The sequence below is a fragment of the Colobus angolensis genome, unplaced genomic scaffold, assembly GCF_000951035.1.
Source record: "Colobus angolensis palliatus isolate OR3802 unplaced genomic scaffold, Cang.pa_1.0 Scaffold127, whole genome shotgun sequence".
NCBI lineage: Eukaryota > Metazoa > Chordata > Mammalia > Primates > Cercopithecidae > Colobus > Colobus angolensis.
The window spans coordinates 6409661-6426306 of NW_012113919.1; the positions used below are offsets into that span (position 1 = coordinate 6409661).

Sequence of the window (16646 nt, forward strand, 5' to 3'; positions counted from 1 at the left end):
CAATTGCTCTTTTACCAAGAGATGAAGTCGATCTAGCTTCTCCTGTGTTAGGGGTCATTGATCCTCCCACATAGGTTTGTCACTATGCCATTCTAATGGTAAGGCCATGGGTGGAGGAGAAGTATCAATGACCCCCGCCAGAAATCCTGACATCCTAGCCCTTTTCCATCTGTTTTTTTTCAGTACTGATATCAGGTTAGGATTTCATTGTAGAAACTTCCCAAAACCTTTTCCACTCTGATATCCCATGTTCTTCAACATTTTAAATCCTGGGTTATCAAAGTTTTCATTTATAAGTCTTCTATCCCATGCTGTAAGTAAGTCTCAACCCCATAAGTTGATGGCTATACTTGCAACATAAGGTTGAAAAGTACGTGACTGTCCATCCGTACCAAGGCAAGGTAAAATCTCAGTGCTCTGTTGAACACTTTCAGCTGTTCCTACTCCCACTAGAGATGCAGAAGTTAATTGCAAGGGACAGGATGGGGACTGATTGTCCTTAGATATTACTGATACATCAGCTCCTGTATCCATAAGTCCATAACATTTCTTTCCTTTAATTTGGAATACACAGGTGGGTCTATTAGAGGCTATGGGTTGGGATAGATAGATTTCCCATGTAGTTGTGCTCTCAAACTCTTTATTTTCTCGTTTCTCTTTTCGTGGAGAAGGGTGTAATTTGCAGGGAATAAACAATAATTGAACAATATGTTCTCCCGGTTCAAAAACTCAAAGATTTTGTGACATTAAAACTTGAATTTCTCCTTCATAATTGGAGTCAATCACTCCTGGGACTACAGTAATGCCTTGCAAGTTAAGGCGGCTTTTGTCTAAAATTAGTCCCATATATCCTTTTGGTAAAGGTCTCCAAATGCCAGTGGTTTGATAGGTTTGTCTCCACCAACTAACGCAATTCTTTCTCTGGAGGGTAAATCTAATCCGGCACTACCTGGTGTTCCTGGGGTGATGGAATCAATGTGCCTCTGGGAAGCCATCCCTGAAACAGGGTTGAGGTCTGGACTGGGAATGCCCTCATTCTCTGTGGGGCCCAGGTCCAGGCCTCCATCTTGTTTGCTGGCAGGGGGGTGCCATTTTGATGAAATTTTGAGTGGCACTGATTAGCCTGGTGATTTCCATTGTTACAGCGAGGAAAAAGTCATGGTGTTTTTTTCTGCTGGGTGGGGTACGGCATTGTAAAGTCCTTTCTGTCCTGAGATCTGGCCACATTCTTTTTTAAAATGTCCAATTTTTCCACAATTATGACATTTTCTCATTTTAGGGTTTGACCCTTGGCTCCTTTTAGAATTGTCAGCTGCTAAATTAGCCATTGCTTGTGCTAACATTGCAAGGCAATGAAACTTAGTTCCTACATTTGACAAGCTCTGAGAAAATTTCCCAAGTTTTTTGTACACCTCACCAGTGCCATTGCATGTTTACAATCCACATTTGCATTCTTAAAAGCTAGAGTTAAGGTTAGCATTTCTGCGGCCACGGTATGAGGAATCTGATGCTTCACTGCCTCTTGTAATCTTGCAAGAAATTGCATATAGGGTTCCCATGACCCTTGTATGATATGTAAAAAGGATTGTACCGGGACTCCCTCTTCAGGAATTGTGGCCCAGGTGCGTTTAGCGACCTGTGAAAACTGCTGATAAGCAGTGTCTGAGAGGGCTATTGGATGCTCCAGGTCTGAATAAGGGCCATTACCTAACAGCATATCCTCTGTAATGTCTGCATGTCCAGCAACACGGTTCTGTTTAGCCTGGTCTGCACACATTTCTTGCCATTTTAAATTCCATGTCAGATATGCACTAGCGGACAAGCAAGTTCATGCCAGGTGTCTCACATCAAAGAGTAAAAGATGCATAGGACCAAACACAGATTCTAGCAATCCTAAGGTGAAAGGGCTCTGTTCGCCATTATTTACCACACTCGCTTTTAATTCCTTCAACAACTTGAAGTCTAGCAGAGTGTGTTCATGAATAACCTGCTGTGGATTGTTTGCATCAGGCCTTACGGAAATAGGAAAAGCGCGAGGTCCTTAGGGCTCTCCAGCTATGACAGCAGAGCATAAAATTATTTGTATTGGGGTTACTCTATTATATTTATTTAGAATAAATACAATTTATAAATTTATAATTTAATTTATATTTATTTAAAAATTTATATTATAAATTTATATTTATAGAAATATAAATTATTCTATTTCTGCTACCAAAGGAGGTGGTACAGATGTTTCTACAATGGGAGAAGGTGGTATAGGCCAATTTTTATCCTTCCTCTCCAGTTTTTTATTTTCAATTGGAGCCGTGGGTGGGACAACAGATTCTTTCAGATTTTTCTTTTTTTTTTTCTTTGAGACGGAGTCTCGCTCTGTCACCAGGTTGGAGTGAAGTGGCGTGATCTTGGCTCACTGCAACTTCCGCCTCTCGGGTTCAAGGGATTCTCCTGCCTCAGCCTCCCGAGAAGCTGGGACTACAGGTGTACACTACGACACCCAGCTAATTTGCGTATTTTTAATAGAGACGGGTTTTCACCATGTTAGCCAGGATGGTCTCAATCTCTTGACCTTGTGATCCACCCACCTCGGCCTCCCAAAGTGCTGGGATTACAGGCATGAGCCACCACACCCGGCCGATTCTTTCAGATTTTTAGACTCAACCTGCTCTCCAGCAGAATAATAAGGATATAACGGCAGAAGTACAGTACGAACTAAACTCCAAGTGGAGAAAACAGAAGAATCAACTTTATTAGGCAAAAGAGTAGTGAGAAGCTGGGTAGAAGCAGAGGTCAGCTGCTCGGTCCAGAGTAGGCTTGAAAGGCCGGGCGCAGTGGCTCAAGCCTGGAATCCCAGCACTTTGGGAGGCCGAGACCGATGGATCACGAGGTCAGGAGATCGAGACCATCCTGGCTAACACGGTGAAACCCCGTCTCTACTAAAAAATACAAAAAACTAGCCGGGCGAGGTGGCGGGCGCCTGTAGTCCCAGCTACTCGGGAGGCTGAGGGAAGAGAATGGCGTGAATCTGGGAGGCGGAGCTTGCAGTGAGCTGAGATCTGGCCACTGCACTCCAGCCCGGGCGACAGAGCGAGACTCCGTCTCAAAATAAAGAAAGACTGTATTGTCTAGATGTCGCAGTAGATAACCTCGGTGCCAGGGAGTGATTGCCTCCAGCAAACCTGCTGTGGGCAGGAGCAGTCATGAGTTTGCTCACAGCCTCCAATCACGATAAACAGTTTGCTGTTTGATCTTATAGCCTCCAGTGGAATGTTGAGTTGGTCACGTCCCACTGGGCCTTTGGGGTCTTCGACTCCCTGCAGTTAGATAAGGGAAGTCAGAGTGAACCCTTGACGGGGAGACACAAGAGAAGGTGAAGAAGTCCTCGGTTCTGAGGCAGTTTCTAAGGCCTTTCAATTTCTTTTAATTGAAACATGCTCATATACCAAAGCGCCGTACTTTGAGATATTGTTCTCTGCATTCCCAAAAAAGTCAAGAAAGCAAACAGTAGCCTTTATACGTAAAGCACAGAGAGCATAGTAACTTATAAAGAGAAGAGGACATGAGAATAAAAATAAATTTAAGATCATATGTTCTTTAATTAATTATTGATCGTTTGTCAGAATAATTGCATTTTTTAAAACATCGCTATTTGACACTTCATTATTTTCCCCAGGATTCATTCTCCCTTTTTCCATCTGCAAGTTATAGGACTTAAGAAATGTTGAGATATGATTAAGTAGAAAAATATCAGTAACAGTTCAGTTGCAGATAACAGAAACCACTCTCACTACTTTAGACAGATAATAACAATTTAATTTGGAATGATGTGTGGTTAACAGCCTAAGTAGAAAGAGAGGCACTAGGTGAAGATCAAAGTACTTCTAGCTCCCAGGATCACACATTCATTGTCCTGGTTCAAAAAGCTCCCAGCCTGGCGCGGTGGCTCATGCCTGTAATTCCAGCCCTTTGGGAGGCCAACGCAGGTGTATCACAAGGTCAGGAGTTTGAGACCAGTCTGGCCAATACAGTGAAACCCTGTCTCTATTAAAAATACAAGAATTAGCTAGGCGTGGTGGTGCGCACCTGTAGTCCTAGCTACTTGGGAGGCTGAGGCAGGAGAATCACTTCTCAGGAAGGCAGAGGTTGCAGTGAACTGAGATCATGCCACTGCACTCCAGCTTGATTCTGTCTCAAAACAAAACAAAACAAAACAACTCCCAGTACTGCCCCAGAAAACGGTAACTGCAAAACTATGCTTCCTCAGCTACTATGGTAGTGAAATAAATACCTTGCATCTTGCCTTTCTGCTTATTTAACTCTGTTTCTAATTAAAGATGATGAGGGCATCTGAAAAACTGAATATGAATCACCCTCCACTCCTACCCCAAACACTAGCTGTAAGGAAAATGTGATTTTTAATTTTCCAAGCCTGTACAGTCCTGTAAGGCAGACTAGAAGGAGTTTAGCAAAAATGTTGTCAAACAAACTATGACAAATTATTATTCTGCCAACATATTTATGAGGAGTGAAGCAATGTGGACACTCTCTACTTTTGTTTCACAGACGTAGAGAGAGAACTAGGTTTCAGTAACTTCCTAACAGAAAATAGAAATTGATATTATCTTTCATAACACTCAAAGAAACCGAGGAAAGGGTGGCTAAGAAGCTACTGTTTTAAAAGAAGCATGTCGCTCTTCAGCAAGTGACACTTTATGCAGTTAAGCTTATTGTTTAGCAACAGCATGACAACTTCTAGGCATGAAATAGTTGCATACAAAATGGAAGGTTGTTTCATTTAATTGATTTCACTCAAATGGGATCTTTCACATTTGGAATGAAGAGATCAGCCTTCACAGAGTCCCATTATTGTATTAATAGTATAATGCTTTCAAATTTTCTTAGTGCTTTATGATTGTATTAAGGTATTTTCTGTGCATTTTCCTATTTAGTTTTAAAAGTTGTATATAGAAATATATTTGCAAAAGTTTTAATCAGCTTTTATTTTCTTGTAGTTGATATATGGCCTCTCCTCACATTGAAGGACACTTTTGCAAGATATTGACCCATTCATTTCATTGAGAGTTTACTGTCCCTTTTACATTTCGTTTATTCATTTCACTTCCCATGTGCTACCAGTTTCATGATATTGGTAACTACAGGAAAACCCTATCTAATTCACAAGACTATTTCACATAAGATTTGGAGGGAACATTATAAAGAAATAGAAAAGTTTGCAGAATCCCAAGTTAACTCATTTATATTGTGAAATAAAGAAAATGAAAAATAATACTGTTTAATAAAACAAAACCCATTGTCAGAAGTTTTACATGTTAGTCAATGTTCTGTTTATTCTTTATTTTAATTTTAATTACTAGGGCATATATTAGATAGGATGGCAAATGATCTCAGATACAGTCTTTCTTTTATGAGATGAACATTAAGAAAAATGTGAATGAGTTTAATTCATTTATTGTTCAAATGTTTTCCTCTTCGTTCTCTCATATCTGTAACTAGCTCCCCTGAACTTTGAAATCATGGATGCTTTGCCTATTATTTATTAATTATATTACCTGATCAAAACCAGAAAAAAATGCAATAACTGACAATTGTTTCATGCTTCAAAATGCTAAAATATTATTAACATTATTTTGTATAAATATCTTTTACTAGCATTCTGACACAATTTTAATTTTAAACTAGAATGAAAATTTGCTTTTCTCCCAAAAAGTACATTGTACAAAATATGCTACTCTATCATACATGGATCTAATAGACAATCCTGCTGTTTGTACCCAATTCTGTCACTGTTTGTACCCAATTCTGTCACCTCCCTAATAGCACTAGTGAGTTTAGCTGGGCAAGTGAGAGTAAATACCACATCCCCAGCCTCCCTAGCAACAATGTGTGACCAAGTGTCTAAATTCCACCCAATGAGATCATGGAAGTGACATGTACATCTTCAGGGTCACATTTTTCAAGGGACGGGAGCAACTTTCTCTTGTTCCTTTTATTCCTTTTTCTAGAAGATAGATGTGGGGTGATCTCTCTCAGATCATATAAATGAGTTCAATTCCTTAGAAACATTAAGCATCAAGACAGAAGGAACCTGAGTTTCCGATGATTAGACAGGGCAGAATAAACAAACCAACTCAAAAACTTATGTAAGAGAATCCTAAACTTCTATATAATTCAGAAAATGTTATTTTGGGAATACATCATTGCAACATGTATTCTAATTAATAAAACAGCAATTTACCTCAGATCTTAGCCTTTGGTTATTTTCTCAACTCATTTAAATGTAACCCCCAAATTCCTCACATTATGTAGTCATATATTTTGAAATTAGCACTAAACAAACATAGGGAAACAGTTAATCCAATAACATAACAATGTGTGTGTGTGCACCTAACCTGCTACATTTAATTAAATATTATAAATTTCTTTTGATAGCTAATTTTAGCATGTTAATAACAGTATTATTTTGAATACACACATATACCAGGCTAACACAAATACACACAAATATACATATCACAGGTAAAAAATGAAATATCTATTTTCACTTGACCCTGAAATTAAGGCACCCTGTTGAGAAAAACATACAAAACATAAAAAAACTATGAGCAAATGAAACAGTGATAATTCAGAATTCTAGCTCTATTATTATCACACTTTACAGGGGCCATAGAATTTTCCTGGTCTTAATGGTATCATCTGTAAAATTAAGAGTTTTAAAAGTCCATTTCTGCTCTAAATATCATTTAACTGTTTAGTTCAGTGGAAATGTTTGGTGTTTTCAAATATAGAACTAATTGGTAAAATTCATCATAATAATAACACTGTGATACATTAAAACCTTTTTGGAATCTAATTTAGAATCTCCCTCTCACTTCTTTTTTCCCCCCAGATTGAGTTTCCTTCCTTTTTCATTATGCTGATTATATAAGGGGCCTGCTGACTGTCTGAATGATGAAATAGGTACAGAGGAGGCAGTATGGCATACCAGAAACAATACTAAACCGGAAGTAGGAGTGCAGTATTACAGCTTTGACACCGCCTCCAATTAGTCCTGTGACCATTTAACATTCTGAGCATTATCATCTGATAAAAAATGATAATAACTGGCCAAAATGATCTTCATAATTTCTCCTCTAGCTTTAAAACTATAATTGACATATATGTATCTATGTGCATATATATGTATATAATTTATTTATGGAGGGCACTTTAAAAGGAATCTACCTGTAGCCGGAAAAATGCAAAGATGTTAATTACTTTGTGGCGCTATACTGACATCGTTTGGTAAGGTTTGGTTGATTGCAATTTGATGTGGAGCTAGATAAATAGTGAGACAGTTAAATGCGTAAGTAGATAGAACAATCCAAATGTATTTATATCTGCCCAGACACTCATTTGGGTATGAAACTCATATTTATGAGAAAAAAAAAGTTAATAAGAAAAAAAAGGAGACTGTGTCAAGTTCAAAGCCCAAATATTTTAATAACACCAATTATATATTTGAATTTTTAATAAAATATTTTATCTATAAAGTATTAAAATGCAAAGATGAGGCAGAGAAGACTGGCTCGCGGACATTCCAAAATGATGAGCGAGCTATGCACTCCTCTGACAACAAGCAACAAGAAAAGGGATTGGGAAAATCAAGCCGAGAAAGTTCCCTGAAAGCAACAAATAAATAAACATTTAAAACCCCAACGAAACATGACTCTGGTAACACATCAGATCTGGTTGCAATTTGACTTGGCGCTCGGATAATACGTGGATTTCGGTAGTCTGGTGTAAGGATGGTGCAGGAATATATATGCCAGAAGAACTATCTTTTTAAGAAAAAATTGCAAGAAGCAGTCCTGTTCCTGAGATTGTATTACGGACACAGGCGGATTAGATTGGGCTGATTACCTTAGCCTTGAAACAGAGAGTCTTTCTGCCCTGCGGGGGAGGGGACGCCTTTCAAGCAAAGCCCTCCTCTCGGATGCGCCCTCCCCTCGCATTCACTTGCAAATCGCTGTGTGCTCGCAGAAGCCAGCGCTTCCCCAGTCTCTAACCTTCCCATGGCGAGTGCTGCAGCTCTATCAGCAGAACCTTTCTCTCCGTGTGAGGAAGAGCTTTTTTCCCCCCCTTTCCTTTTTTTTTTTTTTTCCTTTCCCCTTAATCAGAAGCACTGAATGAAAGCCAATCAGAGAGAGAGCTCGCCCCCGTTTTCTTCGGTTCCCTGCTGTCCAGAGTTAAAAGTGATGCTGAGAAAGAGCTTGAGTTAGATTGAAGTAGAATCAGTGATAGAAAATAACAGCCGAAAACAAACAAAAAAGGGACATAGTGACAATTTCTCCTGGGTTATTTTGACTGGAACCAACTTCCACTATCCAGAAGCTGATAAAAAAGGTAGGAAGACTTCATTCACCTCTTTTCTTTTAACTCCCTTAAGGGATTTTTCTATTCTTCCACTTGAGGGGTGGGGGGGAGAGGGAGGAGAGAAATGTTTGTTTTTAAGTTGTGTTTAGCAATTATTTCAAAATAATTATCTTTAGTACCTAAATAAATAAGCATACAACTCTATATATTTAATTCTAGAAACAACTGCTTCGAATATCTATATAGGCAATGTAAAGCTGGATACATTATATATTATGCTCAACAGTGGGTCATGATATTAGAGTTTGTGAATTCATTCACTTGGAACAAATGCTAAAAAATATGTTATGAAGTGAATTTGTCATGCCCAGGCTTGTTCATCCTTATTTTAAAAATCAGTTCAAGAGATAACATTGTTGCTGTGAACTCTTAACATCATCTAACATTACTTTGCATTCCATATGAATGGATTCACTCTGCACTTATTCATAGTCATAGTTCATTGTACGTTCAATATAAAGAGAAATGACAGGCAGAAGACAGATTCCTTGAAACTGCCAATGGTCACTAAGCATCTACATAAATACAATAGATTGACATTCATCAGAAATAGAATAGGCAGAATTCTTATTTTCAATTTTATATCTGAGTCTGAAGTGGGGGGGGAGAGGTAAAGAGAGGGAGAGTAAATGCATGTAGTCAGCAGTTGCAGCATTTATTGTTTCTGCTGCAATAAAATCCATATTTTATGTGGTGTTAAATTAATGCAGCATATTGCAAGTATAAATGCATGTCCCCAACAAGTCACTATTGATAACACTGTAAGTATGGGGAAAAGCAGTAGTCTGAAATTGTTTTTATGCCACTAAAATAAAAACCTACTGTCTCCTTATTATTAAAAAACGGGAGTCTACAGGTACAAAGACAAATATTGTTTTAAAAATAACCTATCATCTTTTGCTTTGGAAAAAAGAGATCTGAAAAAAATTGTGGTCCTTCATTCCAGTAAAAGCTTCTATTATCCAATACTGCACATCCATTACTTCTCAGCTCTTTGGAGATACATTATTTTTTCTCCTCTTTTTTTTTTTCTTGAAGGATCTATATTAAAAATAATCTGTCCTTCTGATGTTGACAACTGTTATACTTCAATGCATATGTTAGTAGACTTTCTCCCTCCACACCATCCCCCTCTCTATCTTCCTTTAAAATGTAGCTACAAGAGCTTCTCTGTGGTGAATAACACTTGGCAAGAGTGTGCTCATTTTTTAGGTCTGGTATGGTGAGGATTTTTAATTAGTAGAACTTTCATGAAAACATTATGTCATTGACAGAGCCGTATGTTCATTTTTAGTTAAAGTGATCAAGAAGAAAGGAAGAGATTATGTCCTAGAAACATAGGTAAATGCTAAGCTGCATAGATAATCTGGCCCCCCGCTCCCCCCAGTGTACTAAATGTGGCACATATGTATTCAATGTGCAATGCATAAGGAAGGAATGGTTTATCTGGGGAGGGATGTGGTGAAGAGACTGGAGAGTGCACAAGTATAAACAGCGTGGATCTGTGCCTTAGGGACACGTCAGATACAAACCCATTCTGATGATAAAAATATAAAGAAATGCTTCTTTCACTTTTTTTTTTTTTTGGCTGTGTTATTAAAGTATGAGTCAATGTCTGCTTTCATTAAATCAAATACTTCTTGGGTTTCAAATACTTGCTGCGAACAAATTGACTTCCCTGGTGAATGCATATGCCTTCCCTGACTCCAATCAAAGAATAGAATTCCATACACTTAAAGGTTTGGGGGAAAAAAACCGACAAACAAAACCAAAATCTCTGGGAAATGGGAAAAAAGAAGGTAAACTGTATGAGCATCCACCTACATATGCATATGTGTGAAGTCAGTGGTTAAATGGTTTGGTACCTGATTAATGCTCTAGGTGATGTTCCTTGATGTTTATAGAAACTGCTTCTTAATTAGAACAGTACTATGCAGGTAATCAATTGAATATTTCATTGTTAGATTTTTACCCACACTGTGCTTTTCTTTAAAAAGGAAAAAAGAGGATAAAAATTCATTTTAATTTAGAGTGATATTTCTGACACATTATTTACAAAGTTAGTGTAAGCTGGAAGAGGTATGTTTTTTTTTTTCTCTTGTGAAAAATAGACTATTTGAAACTGAAAAGATTAATTTCAAAATATATGATTTGGATAAAAAATAAGGTGAATTTCTTGACCTTTACTTAAGTTTTTATATAAACAAATAACTAAGGCAAAGTATATACTATCTGGGGGGTTTCTGTGCTTATGACTGATTTTCTATGTTTCTTAACCTACTTTGCAGCAGGTGGTAAAGTGTCTTACTGGAATATGTCATTTTTATACCAAATCATTCCACTAGGCTGCAGCACAGCAATAGTATTGGCTCTGATGATGCTGATTCAGCAGCAAAGTGAACCATATTCTTGTTAAGTGTTATTATCAGTAATAGTGTTTCACAGTAAGCAATTAATACAAATCAGTGATGTAAACCCAAATACCTCTAGTATAGCCCTTGGGCATTAAAAGCATTAGCCACATTATATTCTTATTTCTACTATGCAAATTACATTCTAATACTGTTGTCACATTAGACGTACTTGTAAAATACTGAAATTATAAATAGAAAAACATAAAAATTATTTATGCCAATTATAAGTAATTTTATGCAGATATTTGATCTCTAAATTTCAGCTCTATGTTTGAAAACTACTTTCGATTAACCCAACATATTATCTGGAATAGGGTTTCAAAAGAGACAATTTACTAACCATATTATATATTTAAGAGTCATGTCTGGAATAGATTGAAGTTAAAAACCAAGTAGCAAGAAAAATTTCCTCATCCTTCTTAGACTTATACTGAGCAATGGTAAAATTGATTAAGCATTATACTAAGTACAATATATGGTTCCTATTATGATATTTTAAGGAGTAAAAAGAAGAGTACTTGGAATGACACCACAGATGCATATTTGAAAAACTGAAAGTTAGCACAGACAAATCTATTTTCCTTTTCTTGACACTCATACAGACCAATGAGTTCACAAAAATATATTGTTTTGTCATAATTGCAATAATCTGAAATCTACAGAAAAAAATACAAGTCCTAAATTTAAAAGAAAATCTGCCTTTTTTTTTTTTCTAATTGAAACCTTTGGATGATATTCACAAAGCATTCATATACTTTTCTGCATTTATCCCAATAAGTTCAACCTTCAAAATTACAGATTTTTTCTCATGCATAAGAACAAGAGACCATTTCAAACAATTACCAAGCAATGCCTGTTTCGTAAGATAACAGTATCAGCTCTGGGTCACCTGTGCCCTCTTCTTTTCTGACTGTAGAGCAGTCTCACCTCACTTGACATTTTGGTATGAGCCCTTGAGCCCTTTTACAATCCAGTTGTCCTGTCTTTCTTGAATAGAAGGGCACCTAAAGCATATAAGGCCATTTTGCTTTTCCCACACCTTTTTGTCATTATTCACTTGAACTAACTGTACACACATATTGTCAAAAAATAAGACCCATCACATTAAATTTTTAGATTTCTGGGAATGTATTATTCTTAAACAAATATTAACAGTGATAAGTTGAAATAATCTGACCTGTTTAAAAAATTTTAATACAACTTTTGCTCAACTCTATTATCAATGCAACTTCTCACAAAGAAGTAACTCTTTTTTTTTTAAGAATGAAAGTGCTTTATTTTCATCAGTTTCTTTATATTTTTATCCTATTTCTTTCTTGCAATGTATGTGATGACCTATACGCTTTATGACTAAGAGACATTGGTTAAACATTAACCGTATTGGAGTTGGAACTAAAGAAAGGGAAAGCTGCAAATTGAATAAGAAGGAGCAAAATAAAATCACATTTTACATCATTTTTGGAAGTGAAATGTAACATTCCTGCAAAATAATGCCTGCTTGTGGGAGGTTGAAATGCCTTCATATAAAAATCCCTTTCAGTGAAGGGATTCGTCTCCTTAGAGAGTTTGTCAAAAACATTATAAGCACTTTACCAAATCACGTGATTTCAATTTTCAATCTTTTTTCAAGAAAGCAGTCTTGATTCCACATACTCTTTATGATGCAGTGATATAAATTAAAGTTAAATGACATTTCAAGCTTCAGGACAGAATTAAACAATAGACTATAAGATATAATACAACATTGCTTCACAACAGGAAATTCAACATTAAGTGACATTTCTAAACACTTGAGAGCCCTGCTGATCCCCATAAATTTAGCAGGTCATATTCTCTCTCTCTCTCTTCTACCCCATCTCTCTTTCTGTAAATCTGTGTCTATTTCCATCTCCCTCTCTTTTTTCCTTTCCTCTCCTTCCTCATTTAAAACAATTACAAAACCCCTTGAATAAATGTCCCATGTGCTTTTAAAAAATATTACCCTATTGTAAAGTTATATTTCTGTAAATCTGGTGTATTTTATGGCCAGTATTCTATCATCTGCCACATTATACATTATATTTATTGCATTGAACTTCACATTATGGCACAAAGTATATGACAATTGGCTAGAATCTATTCTTTTAAATGAAAGCAACTCTTTTATAAATTTTGTAACGCTGAGGCTTCTAAGGAGTTGAAATTGGCACCAGTGTAGTTTACTGCACTAGCAAGCCAAGTATGGGAATTCAGCATTTATTATTGAAATGAATCCTTCAAATTATCAGAATGTAGAATGTATAGACATGAATTATTATGCTCAATGTATAAGTTATTGATTAGGAATCTTTATTGATTTACTGTAAGAAAGGATATTGAAATGGTTTGACAGAGCCCTGATTTTTAAAACAAATATAAATTACATGTTTCTGGAAAGCAATGTTTCACTAGACATGTTGATTCTTCTTTGCTGCAAGAAACACATATTACCAGTTTGGAATCTAAAAATGAAATCTGGTATATAATGAGCAAATGTCTATTTTAGAGATTGTGGAGTAAAGAACTACCATTGCTTTTGTTTCCAGTTGGAAATTTGGGAAACAGAAACTATAGCAATAATTGAGGTAGCCATAATATGTAACAAAATGAAATAATCAATACATTGAATACAGTAAATATTCTACCTTGAGTTATTCTGGGAATTCTCTCCATAGTTAATGTAATATGTATAAATACAAGAATTAAAGTTGAAATTCAATATCATTATCTGAATAGATCAAAGGCAACCAATATATTTGCCCCAGTAATTGGAAAATTTGGAGTAAATTTTGTACATAATATTAATGTAAGCTTTTAAAATGTAACTGTTTTTCCTTTTGTAAAAATATAGCTCCACTCTCAATAAAATTAAGTCAAATAAACTTCCTTTGAAACCATTGTAAATTCTGGGATTTCTGAATTAAGGAATATTTTCATAATTATTAAAGCAAACTTCAAATTTAAATGAGGCACTCTAATGTTTCCAAATAATTTAACTTCTAAAGGTGAATTTTAAATTAATAAGCTCATTTTTTGATAGATTTGAAAATATTTAAACTACCTGAGGAATTTTAAGGGTTTTGTGTTGCCATGTAAATCTTCAACCTCTAAAGTGTATTTATCAATTATTTTATTTACAATATTTCCCTTAAATAAACCAAAACATTAAAATTTTTATACCTCTCACTCAAGTGGTTTAAATCTATTGTGAATAAGATCAAAAACATGAATTACATACTTTCAAAACCAACAGTGTGGTGTTGATTTGCTTTAGTGGTGACCTGAAGAAAATAAACTGTTGGAGCAAAATATATGTCAACTTATTACATCAAATATGAAACTGATTATCCAATGATTATCTATTAGCTTAGCCAACGATAATATATTTTCTTTTCTTTTTTGACTTCTTCTTAAAGCATTATACATTGGGGGTTATTCCTACTCTGTAGTCTTGAACCATATTTTGTCACCAGAGTGATTTTTCAATATGTACTCCCTGAAGAGTGAAAACCAGCAACATGTATTCTGCCTGCATTTAGCTCCCTAAATTTGAATATTTCTCCATGAGTAGAAACTTATAGAAAAATCTTTATTTATCTACCCCCTCAACCAAGACTTTAGTTATTCCTTTGGAGATTAGTTAAAAAATGAATCCTAAGCACAGACATATACTTAGAGGCACTGTCACTTTGTCTATTTTTCCTTTTTTTTTTTTCAACTGCTGAGTGAAGAGTGGAGGTTTACTACACAATTTCTACACTAAAGAAGTTATTTCACCCCCTTCTGGATGTATGGAATTAAAAATGATCAATACAAACTCTACCTTTTCTGAGACTGTCTTCTCTTCTAGCTACGGTCTTTTAAAATATATATCCTAGTTTTCGATGGTTAGTACTAGATAGTTCTACATAATATTTTAAAAATTAATTTATAAGCCTTCACTGACTTGAGAATAGACGTAAGTACTTGCTATCAATACTTTAAAAATGACAGAAATGAAATACTCCTAAAATCTCAGTTGAGAAAAATATTTAGTAATTTTTTTCTCCCCTTGGAGTTAGATTAGCCATCATAATGGTATATGAAATCTGAAATCCAGCCCAGTGGAGATGCGAAAGTAGATGAATGGCAACCATAATCTTGACTTCAGAGCAATGAAATTAATCACTTTGCTTTGTAGGTAGAGGCTAGATCAAGCCTGTTTCTAGGTAGGTCCAAGAAGAAAAAAGTGTGGATGGGGGAGAGCCTTGTCCTTCATTGAAGCAAAATGAAACATTGCACAGGAACCACTGTTTCCAGAAACACCCTCATGGAAATTTGAAATTTTTGATAGTACTTAGGGGCTCAGTACTTTGAGTTCACAATTCACAATCATTAAATAACTCTCTTTTGATTTTAGGGTATCATATGTTGCTATTTATTATTACATGTGTTATACTTTTTCTTTTGCAGTTTCTATTATTTAATTTACCAGATATCCTGGTATCCATACAACAATTTGCTCAATTTTTCTTTAGCTCCTAATTAATTTCACTCATTTTGGGAGAAGTTACTGTGAGCCATTCCCTTCTGTCACACCTGGAGATACGGGAATGAATTTAGTACAAATTTTGTCCTTGAGAAGAGACAGGTTCTAATCTGAGATATTCATAATTAAATATCATATAATTTACAATGGAAATATCAGTAATTGTGTTCTAAATGTTTCCATTTTTATGAAATAGTAGTAGAATTAGATGGTAGAACATCATTGGGCGGTAATGTACTCCTCCACCTAACACAGTCTTAAGTTTTCATCTTCCATTAGAAATACTGCTGAAAAAAACCCTCAAAAGCATTTTATTCATTCACCCATTCTTTCATTCCTTCATTTGCCAAGTATTCTTTAAGTGCCTGCCATAAGCCAGACACTGTGCAAGCATCCAAAAAGACAAGCTTGGGAAGAGAGAGAAAGAGAGAGAAACAAACAAAAGCCTCTGCTACTGTGAACCATTGTGTGAATAATCACATGACTTGTTATATTCTAGCTTTGATAAATACAAGAACGATAAGTACGAGGTGTGTTTAAAGTGACTAATACAGGGATCTAACTTATCTATATTTTTCAAGCTGTATCGTTGCATTTACAGCCATACCACATCGTTAAAGAAAATATCAGAGTTAGCAGTTTGGTTCAAGATACATTTTTGTGTAGCCTAAGGTTTCTTCAGTCAACACCTAAGAATGGATTTTGAATGGATGTTTCCATTAGGAGCAGCCTTTTGGTTGGTGATATGTGGTGTACTTCAAATTGGCAACAGCCAATTATCATCTCGCAGACACAGGGAGCTATATGGGATAAAGCAAGGGCCCAAAGTGGAGTATACCCATCCCCATCAAGAAACCTACAGAAAAATTATGTGTCAGGAGGCCAAATGTATCCCAAATTTCTATTGCTAATGTTTTTGTTTTCTTTCTTTTTTTAACTTAATTTAGATTGAGAGGTACATATGCAAGTTTGTTATATAGATATATTGTATATCACAGAGTTTGGTATACAGAAAATATTTGTGAACAGGAGCTTCGTTGCTCATAAAGTAACGAAAATAAGCACGTCGTAGAAGCCACTGTGTTTAAAACTTGGTCACTCTGTGAAAAAGACTCTTCTATGTAAGAGCCTGTTTTTGTGAGGACACTGGATGAAGGTCATGCTTAATAGTGTTAAGCCTACATTCTAGAAGCACTGAGATTTCCTTTCTTAGAAAATGCGATGACCCTAACCTAAGTGCTCTCACAAGGTCC

At 35.8% G+C, this 16646-nt stretch overlaps 1 protein-coding gene across 1 annotated transcript in view; it reads left to right on the forward strand.

Annotated features, from left to right (window-relative positions):
• The first annotated feature begins 8014 nt into the window (after nt 1–8014).
• The window catches only part of CDH10 (cadherin 10, type 2 (T2-cadherin)), a 167802-nt gene continuing 159170 nt past the window's right edge, over nt 8015–16646 (forward strand). Inside the window, exon 1 of the mRNA XM_011933445.1 lies at nt 8015–8403. The gene's annotated coding sequence lies outside the window, so the exon portion shown is untranslated. The remainder of the gene's footprint in view (nt 8404–16646) is intronic.